Raw genomic sequence first — 19,605 nt, 5'->3', positions numbered from 1 at the left:
GACCTCTATCTTTAAAGCGGAGCACATGGGACAAGATAAACAGAATTTAGAGGCTTCATTATTTATTGCTTGGAATTTTCCGATCCACCATAAATCGTCTGAGGACCCACACTTTGGGGAAACACTGTCTGGAGGCATGTCCTAGCCAACAGCAAATCATGAACACGTACAGGTATCAAAAGCTACTTCCAGATCAAAGAAAGTCCCCAAAAGGATTTCAAATGTAGTGAAGGTCAATAAAAGCTGCTGATGACGTGGGCATTTGATTAGGTACTGCTGCAGTTAAATAAGATCTGTGAAACCAATCTTCGGTGATGATCAATCACCACTGCCTTGATCACTGTGCCCTCCTTTGAAACCGTACTTGACACAGTAGGATAGACCTTGAGCTGGAAGTAACATTTATCTATTACAAACCTGATAACCTTTCTGTAAGGATGTTTTTACTATAGAAGTAAACATCTCTCACTTGGAGAGCACACAATCAACTTTTCCACTTAGCAATAAAATATTCATAATTTTGTATTCTTTAGGTAGGTCGCAATTGCAGCTCACTACAATCACCTGAAGGGTCAGCAGACCACCATACCCTTGCTTTTCAATAAAGAACATGTTTTTAAAGCAGCCAGATTTCCTAGAAATAATTCTGGTAGGTTTTTTTTCTCCAAAAAGGGTTTCTTTTTTAAAAGTTTCCGTGAGAGTTGCAGTCGTCTTCTGCACCACTGCCTACTGTCCCTGAAACATTTACATTTATAACAACATACTCCCCAAAATACTAGCTAATGGGCTATTGCCATTTCTACCTAGGTTAGTCCTTCCAGGTCAAGCTATATCAATCCCCAGCAGAGTCACCCTAAAAGGTAATCGAGCTGCTTTTAAAGTTTCAGAGAAAATTGCCAGTTGTCTCCTGCTCCACTGCCTACTGTCCCTGACATATTTACATTTATAACAAAATGCTCTCTAAAATATTAGCTAGTAAGCTGCTGCCATTGATACCTAGCTTAGTCCCATGGGTCGAGCTATATTTATCACCAGCAGACCCACCAGTTATATTCTTCATTATTATTTTATTTATTTATTTTATTTGAAAGGTTTTATATAGTGCTGGCTAGACCCAGAGGTATCAGAGCGCTTTGCAGAAGCAAGAGCAAGGCAAATATCAATGGAACATTGAATCCAACCAAAATACAATAAGGGACGTGAGAATTCAAACACTGAATCCAGAGCAAGGCAGAAATCTTAGGATCAAAGGTTTCATACAGTTAAAAAATAAGGGGAGTGTGACAGAGGGACACACAGTTAAATCTACAAGGAAACATTTGTAGGGGCATGAGGAATGGAGTTACAAAAATAGGTTAAGACAATTAACAACATTAGGGGACATAAAGTGCTGGCTAGGCTAGAGCCAGCATTAACAGAACACTGTACAGAACTTTACAGAAATGTGGTTAGAACAAACGTAACTGAGGGACCATGGAGAGCAAGGCAAGTGTCAACAATAAGGAGAACATAGGGAAAAGAAAGGCCAGCAGATCAGCAGAGGGATGACCATGATTGCCATGTCATGCTCAGTAAGGTGAATTCTCACAATCCTATGTGGCCATTATGCTACACTACCAATTACGTACTATCCTAGTGCCATTATTACATGGTAAAACACAGACTAAGGTTCTTCAATCTATTTTTCAATGAGTTAAGCACACAATTAATATCTCCCATTTTCAAAAGGAATGTTCACATGCTTCTGATTTATGCACACCTTCTTGTGCATAATAACATCTTCCAGCCATTAACTCTCTGTCACTCTGACAAACTACCCAGTATCTTCTACAACAACTTTGTTCATCATAAATTGGACCGTACTGTGTACACAAAGTAATGTACATCTAAGTGATGACTTAGTAAATGGGGAAACACTGTTTGCCCTCTTCTCCTTTGCTACACAGATGTGTTTACTAGATCATCCAGACTTAATCAGATTATGCAAAATAACAACCGACAAAGCCTGCTCCACCGCCCTGCTTGAATCAACTCAAATCACATCAATCTGTGGATAAATATATAACATATTCTTCCATTAAGTGGTTCAAAACTTCATGTTTAAACGTAAATAAACAGATCACTTAAAGGAATAATATGTTGAAATATATATAAAGGTGTCTGTACATAGATTGATGTGATTTGAGTTGATTCAACCAGTGAGGTGGAACGGCTCAGTTATTCTTTTGTGATATTTACCACCATCCACAACACGCTAAAGTATTTATTGTTTAGGTACTCTTTATATATTATCAGATTAAGCTCCTCCTAACTACCCATGCTACACCTATCACTTTCCAACTTGAACCGACTTAAGAGATGGCTTGTGGGTGCACAGTCCTGCAATGGGAAGGTGAATCCCAATACACAGCTATGATTCCATATTCTGGGTAAAATATTTTCCAAATTCCAATCTAATACACTCCTTTTTTTTATTTGCCCAAAAAAAGCATATTAGTACATGTCATGACATTTTCTGAATACATAGTGAAAAAACATCTCACATGTTTGGAGAGAACACAGATAAAAGGTCAAAATTAATTCATAAATATACAAAAAGCGTCCAGATAGCAGCTCAAATTATCCTATGGGGTGCTTTTGATAGTATATCAAAGATAAAGTAAGTGCCTGTGCAATAAATAGATTAATAATTACAGATTTACTAGATCACCAAATTGCTGATTGGGGCCCATAATTTCTGCCCAAACTCCCTTTTCCTTCTACCCTTTAACATGTACACTGAAGACTCTATATTGTAAATTGCCAGCATCCTAGATCTCCAGTTGGAAAAGGTGGGGGGGGATCAGTGCTTATCCATTGAGAGGTTATACAAGAGCGAGCAATGGCCATAGCAATAAACAGGATACCCTATCTCTGATCTAGTTCTTTTATTTACTTCTATATTATCTAATGGCCCCAGAATAAATAGAGTTGGATTGATTAAAACCGGGAAGGCTAAGACCTTAGTTAAAAAGGCCTCTAGGTCCTGCACAAAGATATCCATTTTTGGGCAAGTAAATGTCAGCAGCAACTAGATCACATCTGTTGCATTTTCCCCCTCTCCCCCCTTTAACCCCTTTAGCTACTTTTGCTGGAATATAATATACATCAAAAACTGCCATGTAGTGTTGGCTTCCGAGACTCCCTGTTAATAAAACCTCATTTGCCAGTTCCAGTGATTCCTCTATATAAATTGCATCCTTACCCAGCCTATGTTCCTGTTGGACTTGGCCCTTTTGGCAGGTTCACCCTGAAACTGTTTGCGTTCTCCTAGCCTTTTTCTGTACCCTAGAGTTGGTGAATTTAGGCCTCTGCACACTTTAGCACTGTGGTCCAGTGTAAAGTGTGAGCTCTCTGTGTATGTGTGGTGAGACTGGCCTGCCCTCCCATAGGAATGCATGGGGGATATGTGTGTCCCTGGTTGTTCCTGGTGTGAGAGGAGTGCAGGGGCGAGTTTAGTATGTGCAAACTCGTAGGAATAAATGCTGCGCAATGGTGTGCGCAGATTTATTATGACTAGTGGAGAAGTGCCACTTTTAGAAGTTAGCATTTCTGTGTGCAGTGTCTGCTGCTTGGTGTGAATCATATGTCTGAGTTGTGATTGACAGGGGCTGGCTGGTGTGCTTGGCTCCAGGAGCCAAGATGGGTCTGCCCGAAGGTGAATAGGGAGATCTGCATGTAGATGGGAGGGAGGAGTTGCACCTGGGACCTGAATAGGGCTGTGCCTTTCCTCCACAGTGCTGTCTCCACCTCCTGTGGTGCGTCTGATGTCCCTGTCCTGTCTTGTGAATAGGAGAGAGAAGCTGAGCAAAACAAAGTGCTCAAGTGCTCCTACACCAGTTGTATCTGGTTCTCTCCTTGCCCTACAGTTGTAGAACAAAGGGAAATGCAGTATAAAAGAAAGGGCTGTGACCCCATGAAGATGTCTTGCCTTTGGATCTTGATTACTGGGGGCGCGCTGCTGCTGGGACCCAGGAGGACTTGCCAGGAGGGCTGCCTCCCTAGGGCCAGCTATGCCCTGGAACCTTTTACTTTACTCTCTTTGCCCCAGGACTTTTGCAGCCTTTTTGCACTCTGGGAGCGCTTTATTTTTAGCTCCCCCAGGATGAAGGAACGCTTCTGCTTGCCATGGCAGCACTGGGCTGCAGCTTGTGGAAGGGAATCCCGACGTGGGGATCCCACTCCCTACCGCTATTTAGTTGCAGGTGCCCACCCTGCCTGATGCCCGCTTATTTTTATATTTAGTGCACAGGTGCCCACCCTGCGTCTTCTTTTTGATTTTTACAATTACTGCGGGTGCCCACCCTGCGACTTTGACTGGGTTTATATTTAAAACTAAAGCGGGTGCCCACCCCGCGCCTCACCACCGCAGCACCGTGAAGGAGGATTCCGGCGAAACCGGAAGCCAGGCAGCATTGTGCCTCGCAGTGGGCGGGACTTCCAGTTTCACGGAGGAAGTTCCGCGCATACCGCCGCCGCCTCAGAAAGCCGCCCGGGAGGAGAAGCTGGCGCCTGCCTGTGCGGGGCTCCCAGGGCTGAGGGAGAGACCCACGGGCGCCAGCAAGTCCAGAGGGTGGTGGCCGGAGTCCAGAAAAGCCCCGGGTCCCAGGAGGGAGCCCAGATGAAGATGGCAACCAGCTCGGGGCTCCCTGGAGTCCAGGGAAGACCCGCAAGAGAGGTTCTGATGTCTCTATGAGGAAGAGTCCCCCTGCGAGAAGCCCGGTGAGTGAGAAAGGGCTGGGGGGGCTCCGTGTTGCCAAGTGTTGGTGACTGATTGAGGCACAGTATGCTTGTGGCATTTAGAGCGGCCCCGGGTGGCAGTGGGCCGCTCCAACCTCGTGGGCAAGTTTATTCAAAGCACCCGTGCGCTTAACATTTTGGGGGCAAGTTCTTCCTGGCATAACTATTTCAGAGCCCATGTGGCTCCATCGGGTGCATTCATTTTTCAGAGTCTAGATGGCTCCACGTTTTTGCATACTGTGATCAGAGCCCCGGAGGCTCCAACGTGGGGCATGTTTTATTTCTGAGCTTGCGGGCTCCAACGATTCTGAACTGGGATGGTGCAGTGAGCTAAAAAACGGTGATGGATCAAGCCCTGATCTGTTGACTGGGTAGGAGTGTTCTGCATTAATTCGGAATACTCTGTCCATCACCACCCCCTTTACTGTAGGGCTCCAACGATGGGCGTAATTATTTCCCAGAGGGACAGAAGTGGCACAGTGGTGCCAGGCCTCCTTGGAATGTCTACAGATGTCCAACAAGTAGTGGGCAGCTGCACCGTTTAGGCGCAATTCTTTTGGGGGCATGTCTGAGTTAGGAGTGAGTTGCACTCCTGTGCCCCGGATATTCCCAGTTGCCCAGTAAGTAGTGGGCAGGGGGAACATTTAGGTTTGCGCAGTGGCGCACCCTTGACTTTCGATGCATTGGCAGCTTGCCCTGACTCTGGGACACAGGGCATTTGAGACCCTTTTTGGGGTGGCCAGGGGGATTGTTAGAATTGTAGGGCACCAGGCCAAATGTGATGTGGTGATAGGAAATGTAATGCATTTAGTATGTTTTACGCACCCTGTTTGATACCTCTAAATTGTGGTTTATGATTGAGGTTGTTTTGCATATCATGGTTTATGCTAGTGAGATTATGTTTCACTGTCTGATGTACGCCCCTAATGTGAGTTATACTTAGGAGGTTAGCGTCTAATGTGTTTAGACTTGTGAGAGAGTTGCATAATGTGTTTATGCTGGTGAGGTTGGCGCAGAATGTAATTTGCGCCGGATGTGACTGTGCATAATGTAGTTTATGTTACAGGCTGATGCTAAGTACAGTGATTACCAGTGTTTACTGGTTGTACGTTGTACGTTGATGATCTGTTTTACTTTTACCAAGTTTGCTTTGTGATGGTTCTGACAGTGGTCTATGTAGCCCTGTCAGTTGTAAATAATTCCCTTGTGAATATTGCCCCGTGCCAGTTGGGACAGTGTATATTATGTGTTTACTATTCTAATATGTTATGAGAATACAAAGGCTATTTTTTTTATATAACCTTGTGTGGAGTTCCTTTTATAATGTGCCTGGGATGTTGTTGCTGTGTGCGTGTGCAAATGCTTTACACATTGCCTCCGGGATAAGCCTGACTGCTCGTGCCAAGCTACCAAGGGGGTGAGCAGGGGTTATCTTTGGCGTGTAACTCCCTTGCCCTGACTAGAGTGGTGGTTTCTGCCTGGCTTTGGCGCAAGCCTTAGCCAACCAGAAATCCCATTTCTAACATTTCCCATTTCCTATTCTGGCCTTCCAAATCATCCGGGAAAGATTGGATTAAGTTTTGATAGATCTTCCCAATCCTGGGCTTGTTCCAAACTATCTCCACCAAGGGAATCCTTTATGATACCCCTTTATCCTACTCTCATTACCACCAAGAAAACTTTGTATCTGCAAATATTTAAAGAAATCCCTTTCATCCACCCTGAAATGTATCTGTAGATTCATAAATGACATGCTGGCCCTACACAGATCACCAAGGATGCTAATTCCTTTTCCCTCCATCTAAAAGTAATTTGATCCTGAAAGATTGGTGAGAGTAAGCCCGGAGCAGAGAGTGGAGTATATGCATTTAAATTTGTTATTTCCAATTTTCGCAGTACTTGTCTCCAAACCCCGTAATTTGCTTTTAAGATTTTAATTTTTTTTAATTTTTATAATAGCTAGGTTCAAGCATCTTAACTAAACACCCCTTATCTTCAGACCCCAATCCTATTTCATATATTGTTGGTCTGGCTTCCTCTGGGATTCCTGCTTTATGCCCATCTAAGAGGATACCCATGTGTTGTAACATTGTCGTCCAGTAATAAAAGAAAAAGCTAAGAATTGCCCACCCTCCCGCTGTTTTAGGAGGGTCATCCATTTGGCCACCTTCTTGGTTTACGGTACCCCCATAAGAATCTCTGACAAATCCTATCGATCTTTGCTAAATTGGACAAGGAAAATTGTAAATAACCGTTCTGAAAATGTATAAAAACTTTGGGAGGACCGACATTTTAATAATGTTACTTCAACCACTTCAAGATAGGTGAAGATGATCTTACCTTTCCAATTATTTACTCACATTATCCACTATTGGAATAATATTCATATCAGGGATTTTTTCTATTATGGCTGTAATCCTAACCCCAGGTATATTGCCTCCTGGACAATCAGAAGATCTAGAGTTTGAACAGGTCCAGAGCATAACAGTTGGGTCTTTTCAATATTTAACTTATAACCTGAGAAGGTTCCAAACTGTTCCGCTAAACACTTTACCACTGGAATTGCCCAGATAACGTCTGTTGTAAGGACTGCGATATCATTAGCACAGGCCAATGCTCTGTAGTTAATATCGTCAACCTTCACCGCCTTAATATTAATGTCCAGCTCCAATTTTTGTAAAAAAGGATCTAAATAAAGGGCGAAAAGCAAAGGTGAGCACAGGCAACCCTGCCTTGTACCTCTGCTAATATTAAGCTCCTTTGAGTTCTGACCTGATATACGGATTACAGCTTTTGGAGAAAAATATAATGTCCTAATCGCCTGGATAAACTCTCCGCAGAATCCCTTTCATTGTAGGGCAGACAACATATACCGCTAGGAGACCCTGTCAAACGCTTTCTAGGCATCCAACAGGACTTACCCCAGCGGTGATTCTGTGGCCTGAGCCCAGTCTAGTAGAGCTATACCCCGGCATACATGGTCTGTCGTGTGCCTGCCAGGAATGAATCCATGCTGATGGGGTGGGACTAGAGGGGTGATGACCTTACCTAATCTAATTGCAAGTATCTTAGAGTAGATTTTACTATCACAGTTTATAAATGATATCGGTCAAATGAATGCTGGTATCAGATCAGATTTTCCCTTTTTTTCAAAAAACAACTATAGCCGTCTTCTGCCGTGAACATGGGGCATGCCCCCCTGAGCCATTTGGAATATTTGCAGGATCTCCTGCTGACAAGATTTAAAAAATATCCTATAAAACTCCAGGGGAATACCATAGGCCAGGTGGCCTTACCTAGGGCTAAAGGGTGTAAAGCTGTTTCTAGTTCTTGCAAGGTAATCGATGATGCAAGAATCTCATTTTGTGCATTTGTGACCACCTTAATTTCTAGAACCTTCAAAAATGCTGCTGCGGACCTTCCTTCTAATGGGGTCCCTCCCTCAGTATATAATTGCTTATAGTACTTTAAAAAAACATTTAATATTTCTGTTGGGGATTCTTGAATTTGATCCAAGTGATCTTTAATTTTGACAATTCTATTTGACACCTCTCGTTATCATAGGCGTTTTGCCAGGATCTACCTGGTGTTCTCCCTAGTTCATACTGCTCAGCCCTATGTTGTATATATTTAGCAGCCACCTCTGAGCCACAATGTTGATGTATGTTAGCCTTGATAATTAAGATTTTCCGCTGGCACTCCTCACTATTAAGCCCTTTGCTAACCTTTCTCATGAGTTCCTGGTTCTTGTTCCACTATTTCTAGCTGTTTGTGCCATTTCTCTATTTCGTTCTGTAAAGCTTTCTGTCAGGAGATGGAGAAGCTCAGGGTCTCGCCTCTAATCCCTGCCTTAAAAGTATCCCATAATATAGTATCAGCAGATGAACCTCTATTAATATTAAAGAACTCAACAATCCATTTAGTCCTATGGACCTGGTAAAGTTGATCACACAGAATTTTCCTTTCGAAAGTCCACGGCCTTTGAGTCCTAGTACCCCCAGACAATAAGACTTCAATTACTAAAGCATTATGATCCGACCTGGTCCTTGGATTACTTTCCACTTTAATTATTTTAACTAATTGGTCAGAAATAAACAAATAATCTAACCGAACTAACTTATTGTGGAGGGCCGAGTAGAAAGTGAATCCTCGATCCACTGATCTATACTTGTGCCAGCTCTCAATCAAACCCTGTTCTCTCACTAAGCTTTGAAAGGCTTTATAGCTTTTACTTTCCTGCCCTGATATGGTAAATCAGCATTTATATTCCGGTCCCGGGTGGCGGTGAATGGTCATATGTCAGCGTTCTTTACTCACACTCGGGGAACTAGACAGGGTTGTCCTCTGTCTCCCCTGCTGTTCGCGCTGAGCATCGAGCCGCTAGCGGTAGCGGTGCGGGAGCACGTCGGGATCCGAGGTCTGCCATTTGCGGGGGAACAGCACAAGATTTCGCTTTTCGCGGACGACGTCTTGTTCTCTATTACTGATCCGGAAAACTCGCTGCAGTACATTAGGGAGGTCTTATTGGAGTTTGAGGCCGTGGCCGGTTTTAAGGTCAACTATAGCAAGTCCTACATCCTGAATCTTACCCTTTCGCAGGTTGAGAGGGATCGGGTACGGCCGCTGACTCCGCTGGCCTGGGCCACAGGTTCGATTGTCTACCTGGGGGTCCATCTGACTCCGACGGTGGGCGGGCTGTTCCAGGCCAATTTCCCATCTTTGTTGGCGAAGTCCCGGACGGAATTGGATAGGTGGAAACCAAAATTTCTGTCATGGCTGGGCAGAATTCATGCCGTGAAGATGGTTCTCCTCCCTAAATTCTTATATTTGTTCCAGGCATTGCCTATCCCCATAGACAGCGATTTCTTTCGGCGGCTCAAGACCCATGTATTGCGTTTCGTTTGGCAAGGGGGTCAGGCACGGGTCTCCTATGCGGTTCTTCGGCGGCTGAGATCTGAGGGTGGAGTGGGGCTCCCTGACCTGCAGTTATATTACAAAGCCGCGCAACTGCGAGTGTTGGTGGAGTGGTCGCAACAAACCTCCGAGAAACATTGGCTCCATATGGACCGATGCGTTGCCGGCAGGTCGATCTGGGACTTAGCCTGGAAACCGAAGAAGGACCGCCCTCTCAACGCATATATAAGCACTCCCACGAGCACAGTGTTGAAGGTGTGGGACTCGCTAGCGGCGGACGACCGTTGGACCACGTTCCCTTCGCCATTTACGCCCTTGCATTGCAACCCGGCTTTCCCTCCGGCGCTTCGTGAAGGGCCGTTTGCGGTGTGGAGGGAGGGGGGGTGTCGGGCGTTGACCCATTTGTTCCACGGCTTGGACACCCTAACTTTCGCTAACTGTATGAGAGATTATGGGGTCCCCCAGACTGAACAATTCCGGCATGTCCAGCTGCTTCACTGGGCTACGTCACCTGGGGTGGTGGAGGCTGCTACGAGACCGCCGACGCCGTTTGAAGCCTTTATTTTACGAACGTCCACCATGAAGGGGGCCATTTCCTTCATATACAAGTTGTTGCTTCAATCGTCGGTAGCTCCTCGACCTCGTTATATGGGGCAATGGGAAGAAATGCTGGGGCGAGATATCTCGGATGTGGAATGGTCGGCGCTTTGGCGGGACCTGACGACCTTTAACCATTCCTTGCACCTGAGGGAAGCCCACCTCAAAACGGTCATGCAATGGTATATGTGCCCGACTAGGCTTCACCGCATTTTCCCGGCGACCTCGGATAAGTGCTGGAGGGGCTGCGGACTTCTAGGAGACTTCCGCCACATCTGGTGGGACTGTCCGGTGATCCGTCCGTACTGGGAGGAAATCCTCTCACATATAAAGGAGGTGCTGACTTATCCCATTGATGAGTCTATGGCTTGTGTCCTGCTAGGGCTGCGTGACCCTGGCCTTGTTTATCAGACCAGGGCAGATAAAAAGATTTTGTGGCTATGCCTCGGCGCTGCGAAGCTCACGCTGGCTGCGGCCTGGAAAAAGAAGGATGCCCCGGCAGTGTCACTGTGGCATGCACGACTTTGGAGGTTGCTCAGTTTGGAAAGAGTGGCGGACATCTTCCTTGGCCAGTATAAGAATTTCCGATATCAGTGGGGTCCCCTGGTTGACTTTCTCTCTAAGGGGTTACCCTCAGCGGTATGTCCGGCTTCATTGAGGTCGATGCACCTCTTTCAAGTGTAATATGGTTGTGGACTGAGTGTTGAGTGAATGGCGTCACCATCAGGGGGGAGGGTGGGGGTGGATGGGGCAGTTGGTTGTCATGGTTTATGGGCTGTGGAGGGTCCACGGACTGCTTATCTACACAGCTTGTGTGGGACTTGGAGGATTGGGGCCCAGCTTATTGCAGCACTGGTTATCCTGGATGGCCTGGCCTAATGATGGGCTTGAAGGCCGATTGGTACTGTGGTCCTAGTTGCTAAGTTGTCTCGCTCCTGGCCTGGATCTGCCTGTACTATAATTTGGGACACTGCTGATGCGTGCACTATGATTTGCCCTGATATGGAGTAATGTGCGGTTCCTCCGCAGCCCTTTGTTTATCTGTTTATTCTTTCTGCAAATCAAAAATAAAAAATTTTACAAAAAAAAAAATTACTACCTAAATGAATGTTAAAATCTCCACAAAGGATCACGGGGCGTGGCCATAGGGCAAGTTTGATTCTTAGAAAATGTAATATATCAGGATCATCTAGGGGGAACATATCGTGATAGAGTCATTACCAGCTGTGCATTTATACTCAACTATAGCCCATCGTCCCAGCTTATCTTCCTTAACTCTATTACACAGACCAAGACCATGTTTTGTGAGGATTGTAAACCCTCCTTGTAGTCGTTCCCTGCCGAGTACATGCTAGAATATTAAAGCCAACGTCCCTTAGCAACCTCCGCTTGTTCCAGGGTATATGAGTCTCTTGAAGACATGCTACTTCAATCTACATATCGGGTGGATTGATGGCAAGATGGCGGCTAGCTAATCGCCGCCGTTGGGAGCCCTCCAGCTCGACCACCCCGTATCCGCATTTTCCAGACCGCTCCTAGTATGCTCTGGAGAGAAGTAAGCGTTGTTGTCAGTCACGTGAAACGCTGTGCGAGGATTGCAGATGCCCTCTCGCTCCGGGTGGCTCTGGTTTCCTGTGTTCAGACTCGCACTGTTTGTCGGGAGCTTTATTTTATTACCAGAGCTGCCGTGGCTGGGGGCAGAACTTTCCTGGCTCCAATTCAGGCAATGTCACCAGCCAAGACAAGAACGCCGAAAGCCCGCGTGGAGATTGGGGTGGCAGTTAAAAAGCTCAGAGCAAAGGTGGACTAGGGTTGTTTAATAAAAGGACCTCCAGCAGGTGAAACAGAAGGCATCTGGCCTCATTTTTTCAACCCCCCCCCCGCACCAACATTAGGAAATCAGACAAGATCCCTAATAGAAAAGCTACACCGATGCAAGATCAGCCCACCCCACAAGCCTGGCCCCTCAACTGCCAAATACTGGTTCCAGCAGTCTACACCAGACGGAAGATGCACTGTCAGGGATACAGCCACAACTGATATCTTTGGACTCTGAGGTGAGCCAAACTCTAATTTCTGGCAATGGAGAAGGGCAAGTGGCAGGGCAGGTATCAGGGAGCCTTGATAGTAAAGGGTTTCTATCTTTGCAAAAGAATGAAGATGAACTATCAATGACAGCCAGGAAATTTCTCAATCAGCTGGTCTTAATGCTAAACAGGATGGGACAAAGGGAGAAACTGCTACTTACCGAGGGGGGGAGGCTGAAGCCGTTAATAAGCTCTGCTCCCTATCTGATATCTCAGACTGGTCTGACTCAGACAGCCAGGGTCAGTTATCGGGCTCCAGTAATTCTAACAGGAGGCAAGATGAAACCTCAGTTGATGTTGTCACATTTAAAAATCGGAGGAATCCTTGTGACAGAGGTAGTAAAAATGGAAAGATAACTCAGGGTCTTCTATGGGACTACTAGTCTTCCCAGACTTAGAAGGCAACACTCCCATAACTGGAAGCAATTCAGGTCGAGCTGAAGCGTGCCTCCTTTGACTCTATATAGCAAAGCATCATGGCTCATAGAGATAAAACGCACATTGAAAGTCGGTGGGTCCAGACAGCGTGTAGGAAGATGCAAGGGGCAATTCGGAAGATCTCAAAAACCTGCTCTGATTTTCTGGGAAAAATTGAGGAGCTAGAAAGCAGAGTAAATGTGTTGGAAAATGAAGCATCAACCCATAAAGAGATGACAGTGTCACTGGAGAATCAAATATCGGACACTCGCTGAAAACTGGAGGAATTCGAAAATTGGATGAGACGCAATAACTTGAGGGTCTTGGGCATTCTAGAGGGGGTAGTAGGGGTGATGTTTTAAAGTTTACTGTTGAACTTTTGAAACGAGCACTGCCTGAGCTGGGGAATTGGGACTGGGCTCAAGAAATACAGCGTGTGCATAGGTTCCCATTCAAGCAGAGGAAATCTCCATCATCAGTAGGAAATAAACCTCGGGCTATCTTGATTTATGTAGGGAACTTTCTCCTCTGCAAGGCAATTTATGATATTGCCCGTCGGGATCGACAACAATCTTTTAATGGCCATACTTTTTTGTAAGGCCCGATTATTGTCATTCAACAGTTGAACGCTACAGGCGACTCCGCCAGCTAATACATCCGTTTCAGAATAAGGGGGCGCAGGTGTTTCTACTGAATCCGGCTAAACTTAAAGTAATTTAGAGGGAAATCCCCCATTTTGCTCATTAGGAATTATGGCAAAAGAATTTTTACAAACCCTTGAGTAACCTATTTGTATGTGTAAGAGAGATCATTTTGTTGTTGGGCTTTTTTTGAAGTTATATTTGTAGTGGGTTTCTTTTCTTTTCTTTTCTTTTTTTGGAGCGGGCACGAGGGAGGGCTCGCTTTTCATCAGAGGACCTGGTTGGTCTAGCCGTTAGTGAAGAGTGGTGGGGCACAGGAGGAGAGGGGGGGAGGTGGGGTCATGGGCGGGAGGCTCAGAGGAGGAGGAGAGAGAAGGGGGAGGGGGGTAAGCAAAGTCTAAGGCACTCATTGTTTATTATATGTCATGATATTTACATATGTTTAAGGAAGACTAAAATGATTTCTGTGAGCATTCATAATCTAATGTTGGAGAGATGTGATACAGAGATTTTTCATTTTGTTACAAGTCTGTTTTATTTTGGAACAAAACCCCTGGGAGGGCACAAAAACACAGCGTTAAGCCCACAACCTCTATCCGAGGCCGGCCGCGAAGAATGCGCAACAAAATTCGTTGAGTCAGAGTAATTAACCTCCCTTGCTCACTGCACCATCAGGATTCAAGCAAGCCGGGCCGAAGACGGCTGTAATGCCAGAAACCTGTCCCCGGAAGCTTGCTTCCTTTCCAGTAAAGAATTGGCTTGGTAGTTTGGTCTGCCCTGTTCCCATGATGCACTGGGCCAGGGACAGACTAATTTGCATGTAGCCAGGTTCTGAACTGGGATGGTGCAGTGAGCTAAAAAACGGTGATGGATCAAGCCCTGATCTTTTGACTGGGTAGGAGTGTTCTGCTTAATTCAGATACTCTGTCCATCACCACCCCCCTTTTTGAATCGTTTTGGCCACCACAAGTGTGGAAGGGTATGCTCAGATGTGAGTCCCTTGCTCACTGCACCATCAGGATTCAAGCAAGCCGGGCCGAAGATGGCTGTAATGCCAGAAACCGGTCCCCGGAAGCTTGTTTCCTTTCCAGTAAAGAATTGGCTTGGTAGTTTGGTCTGCCCTGTTCCCATGATGCACTGGGCCAGGGACAGACTAATTTGCATGTAGCCAGGTTCTGAACTGGGATGGTGCAGTGAGCTAAAAAACGGTGATGGATCAAGCCCTGATCTTTTGACTGGGTAGGAGTGTTCTGCTTAATTCAGATACTCTGTCCATCACCACCCCCCTTTTTGAATCGTTTTGGCCACCACAAGTGTGGAAGGGTATGCTCAGATGTGAGTCCCTTGCTCACTGCACCATCAGGATTCAAGCAAGCCGGGCCGAAGATGGCTGTAATGCCAGAAACCGGTCCCCGGAAGCTTGTTTCCTTTCCAGTAAAGAATTGGCTTGGTAGTTTGGTCTGCCCTGTTCCCATGATGCACTGGGCCAGGGACAGACTAATTTGTATGTAGCCAGGTTCTGAACTGGGATGGTGCAGTGAGCTAAAAAACGGTGATGGATCAAGCCCTGATCTTTTGACTGGGTAGGAGTGTTCTGCTTAATTCAGATACTCTGTCCATCACCACCCCCCTTTTTGAATCATTTTGGCCACCACAAGTGTGGAAGGGTATGCTCAGATGTGAGTCCCTTGCTCACTGCACCATCAGGATTCAAGCAAGCCGGGCCGAAGACGGCTGTAATGCCAGAAACCGGTCCCCGGAAGCTTGTTTCCTTTCCAGTAAAGAATTGGCTTGGTAGTTTGGTCTGCCCTGTTCCCATGATGCACTGGGCCAGGGACAGACTAATTTGCATGTAGCCAGGTTCTGAACTGGGATGGTGCAGTGAGCTAAAAAACGGCGATGGATCAAGCCCTGATCTTTTGACTGGGTAGGAGTGTTCTGCTTAATTCAGATACTCTGTCCATCACCACCCCCCTTTTTGAATCGTTTTGGCCACCACAAGTGTGGAAGGGTATGCTCAGATGTGAGTCCCTTGCTCACTGCACCATCAGGATTCAAGCAAGCCGGGCCGAAGACGGCTGTAATGCCAGAAACCGGTCCCCGGAAGCTTGTTTCCTTTCCAGTAAAGAATTGGCTTGGTAGTTTGGTCTGCCCTGTTCCCATGATGCACTGGGCCAAGGACAGACTAATTTGCATTTAGCCAGGTTCTGAACTGGGATGGTGCAGTGAGCTAAAAAACGGCGATGGATCAAGCCCTGATCTTTTGACTGGGTAGGAGTGTTCTGCTTAATTCAGATACTCTGTCCATCACCACCCCCCTTTTTGAATCGTTTTGGCCACCACAAGTGTGGAAGGGTATGCTCAGATGTGAGTCCCTTGCTCACTGCACCATCAGGATTCAAGCAAGCCGGGCCGAAGACGGCTGTAATGCCAGAAACCGGTCCCCGGAAGCTTGTTTCCTTTCCAGTAAAGAATTGGCTTGGTAGTTTGGTCTGCCCTGTTCCCATGATGCACTGGGCCAGGGACAGACTAATTTGCATGTAGCCAGGTTCTGAACTGGGATGGTGCAGTGAGCTAAAAAACGGTGATGGATCAAGCCCTGATCTTTCGACTGGGTAGGAGTGTTCTGCTTAATTCAGATACTCTGTCCATCACCATCCCCCTTTTTGAATCGTTTTGGCCACCACAAGTGTGGAAGGGTATGCTCAGATGTGAGTCCCTTGCTCACTGCACCATCAGGATTCAAGCAAGCCGGGCCGAAGACGGCTGTAATGCCAGAAACCTGTCCCCGGAAGCTTGTTTCCTTTCCAGTAAAGAAATGGCTTGGTAGTTTGGTCTGCCCTGTTCCCATGATGCACTGGGCCAGGGACAGACTAATTTGCATGTAGCCAGGTTCTTAACTGGGATGGTGCAGTGAGCTAAAAAACGGTGATGGATCAAGCCCTGATCTTTTGACTGGGTAGGAGTGTTCTGCTTAATTCAGATACCTGTCCATCACCACCCCCCTTTTTGAATCGTTTTGGCCACCACAAGTGTGGAAGGGTATGCTCAGATGTGAGTCCCTTGCTCACTGCACCATCAGGATTCAAGCAAGCCGGGCCGAAGACGGCTGTAATGCCAGAAACCGGTCCCCGGAAGCTTGTTTCCTTTCCAGTAAAGAATTGGCTTGGTAGTTTGGTCTGCCCTGTACCCATGATGCACTGGGCCAGGGACAGACTAATTTGCATGTAGCCAGGTTCTGAACTGGGATGGTGCAGTGAGCTAAAAAACGGTGATGGATCAAGCCCTGATCTTTTGACTGGGTAGGAGTGTTCTGCTTAATTCAGATACTCTGTCCATCACCACCCCCCTTTTTGAATAGAGTAAATAACACAGCGCCTTCCCTACAACCCCGAGGGGCCGGCCGCGTGGCTGAGAAGAAGCTGTTGAAGTTGTTCAGCGCTGAGAGAACCCCAATTACAGTACAGGGGGAGTAAATAAGAGAGCAACAAGCCCAGCGATTACTAACGACCCAACAGGGGTCCATGAGAACATAAAAGAGCTACAGAGGAGAGTGAGAAGAGGAAAGCGAAGGGGAAGTAAGCCAGAGACAGAAAATAGAGGGGTGGTCACGCTAGCACATGTGGCGGGCAGGCCAGCGGATGGAGAGCAGCACTAGGCAGCAGGGGTCTGCCTCCGGAGCTCAGTTGTTACAGGAATCGCCTATTGGAGCAACCGAGTAGGATCTGTAGGGGCGATGGCATCCTCAAAGAGATGTAGGGTCCTGAGTCTAGTGGGCATGTGTCGTGCATGCTCTGTGGAGCACAAATAGCGCACCAGGGGCTTCCAAACTGTCTCGAAGCGGGTGGGGCGCATCTGGAGTCGCGCCGTTAGGAGCTCCATTGCCAAGACGTGCCACAGCCGCACAAACCAGAAAGCTATTGGAGGCGCGTCAGTCTTCATCCAATACAAGGCTATGAGTTGCTTGGCCGCACCTAGCATCTGTAATGTTACAATCCAGTCACTACGGGTTAGGGCCTTAAGGTTTGATGGTCTGATACCCAACAGGATCGTACCTATGGCTTCAGGCAAAGGGAATCCCAGCACCCCCCTGATGTGGCTAAGGACCTCCTTCCAGAAGACAGTGAGGAGCGGACACGCCCACCAAATGTGCACGAAATCCCCCGTCGCAGCCCGACACCTCCAGCACAGCGGCGAAAAATTGGGGAACATCTTGTCGCAGGGGGGTGTAATACCATTGAGTTAAAAGTTTATAGGCATTTTCCCTTTGCGGGATGCTCCGATACACCTTGGGGATATCTCTCCACACCGCATCCCACTGTGAAGGCGTAATATCCGCATCGACCGCCGTCTGCCATTGACGCTGATACGGGTGAGCGTGTAGGAGTGGCGGGTGCTGTAGAATGTGGTAGATCTTGGAGACCAACTGTTGGACTTGGCCCTTAGGGCAGGTTCACCCCTAATCTTTTTGCTTTTATTTGTGACCCAGTGTTAGTGATTTTTGGGTCTTGGCGCACTTTTTCCCTGTGCCCCAGAGTAAAGTGCGTGCGTGTAGTATGGCTGGCCTGCCCTCCCATAGGAATGCATGGAGAATGTGTGTGTCCATGTTAGTTCCTGATGTGTGGGGAGTGCAGGCTCGAGTCCGGTATGTATGAACTCGTGACAATGAATGCTGCGCAATGGTATGTGCGGCTTGTATGTGTCTAGTTGGGAAGTACTACTTCTGGACATTGATGTATGTGTGCAGTGAGGATGCTGGAGGGTGATTGGCTGGAGCTGGCTGGCATGCCAGGCTCCAGGAAGTCTGGATGGGTCTGCCCGGTGGTGAGTGTGAGATCAGCATGAGTGATGTGTGGGAGGAGTGCACCTGGGTCCTTGATGGGCTGGGGTTTTCCCCACACAATGCTGGCTCCGCCCCCCTGTGGTTTGTCTAATGACCCAAGCCTCCCCAGTGAATGAAAGGGGTGGTTGGGCCATCAAGGGTACTCCCAAGCCAGCTGCAACTGGTTTCCCTCATCCTGCACCCTGAAACAAAGGATTTCGCTGTATAAAAATGGGGCTGTGTCCCCACAGAAATGGTTCTACTTTTGGATCCTTGCCAGAGGGGGCTGTTGCTGCTGCTGGGGCCAAGAGGACCGCCACTTGGCTTGTCTCCCTGCCTGGAGACCCAGTGTGCTGGCTCTGGCCCTGCCTTGCCCCCCTGCCTGCCTAAAAGGACTTTGCTTGTGGCCAGAGCGCCTAGAAGCGCTTTATTTCGCCCCTCAGCGCTGGGAGCGCTTTGCTAATATTTCTAGCACTGGGAGCGCTTGATTCCGCCCCTAAGCGCTTGGGAGCGCTTTGTGTGCAGCCGGTGCCCACCCGGCGTCTGCCCGTTGTGTTTTGCCGCTTTTTGGCCGAGCGAGTGCCCACCTCGCTTTATGTTTTAATTGAAAGCCGGTGCCCACCCGGCATTGCCCCGAGATCACCGCCACAGCCCAGGAGTGGTTGTAGCCCCCGCCGGGCCGCCGCGCTGCCTACCGCGACCCGGAAGTACTGGGTCGGCCGGCCAATCGCTGCGCGGCCCGGGAGAGGCGAACCGGAAGTCCCGCCCCCGCAGCCGAGCAGCGTGAAGGGAAGCAGCCGGCCGTGTCCCCGAGGCTCCCCGAGAAGGAGAAGAGCTCGCCAGCAGCAGTCCCGGTGAGTGGGGGACCAGGTCCTTTGTGGTTATTTAGAGCGGCCCCGGTTGGCAGCGGCCGCTCCAACGACGCCCGCATTTCGGTGATTGGAGCCCCGAGGCTCTTGGGGGCATTATCAGAGTCTGAGTCCCCCGTGAGGGACTCCAACGAAGCCCCCATTTGTGTTACGAGCCCCGAGAGGCTCCAGGGTCCCGCAGTTATTTAGAGCCCGAGAGGCTCCCACGCCCACAGCAATTTCCAAGCCCCGAGGCTCGAGGGGGAATTTTGTTGATTTAGAGCGCTGAAGCTCTTGATCCCAGCCCACATTTGTTTTGCGAGCCAGAGAGGCTCTTGGGACACGAGTGTGGTCAGTAGCCCCGAGGCTCCCACACAGTGTCTCCTCCCCACCATTGTTCTTGAGCCCACGAGGCTCCAACGTTGCCCAGCCCTATTTACAACTGTCCAGGACTTAGTGGACAGTTGCTACGTTTAGGCTTTGTGTTCTTGGCTGCCTGC

General features: G+C 47.8%; 1 protein-coding gene across 3 annotated transcripts in view; it reads right to left on the bottom strand.

Moving 5' to 3' along the window:
* The window catches only part of RSPH10B (radial spoke head 10 homolog B), a 517,038-nt gene that overhangs the window by 124,651 nt on the left and 372,782 nt on the right, over window positions 1–19,605 (bottom strand). The window lies entirely within an intron of this gene.

The sequence above is a fragment of the Lissotriton helveticus genome, chromosome 10, assembly GCF_964261635.1.
Source record: "Lissotriton helveticus chromosome 10, aLisHel1.1, whole genome shotgun sequence".
Taxonomy (NCBI): domain Eukaryota; kingdom Metazoa; phylum Chordata; class Amphibia; order Caudata; family Salamandridae; genus Lissotriton; species Lissotriton helveticus.
This window is presented reverse-complemented; position numbering and strand designations above follow the sequence as displayed.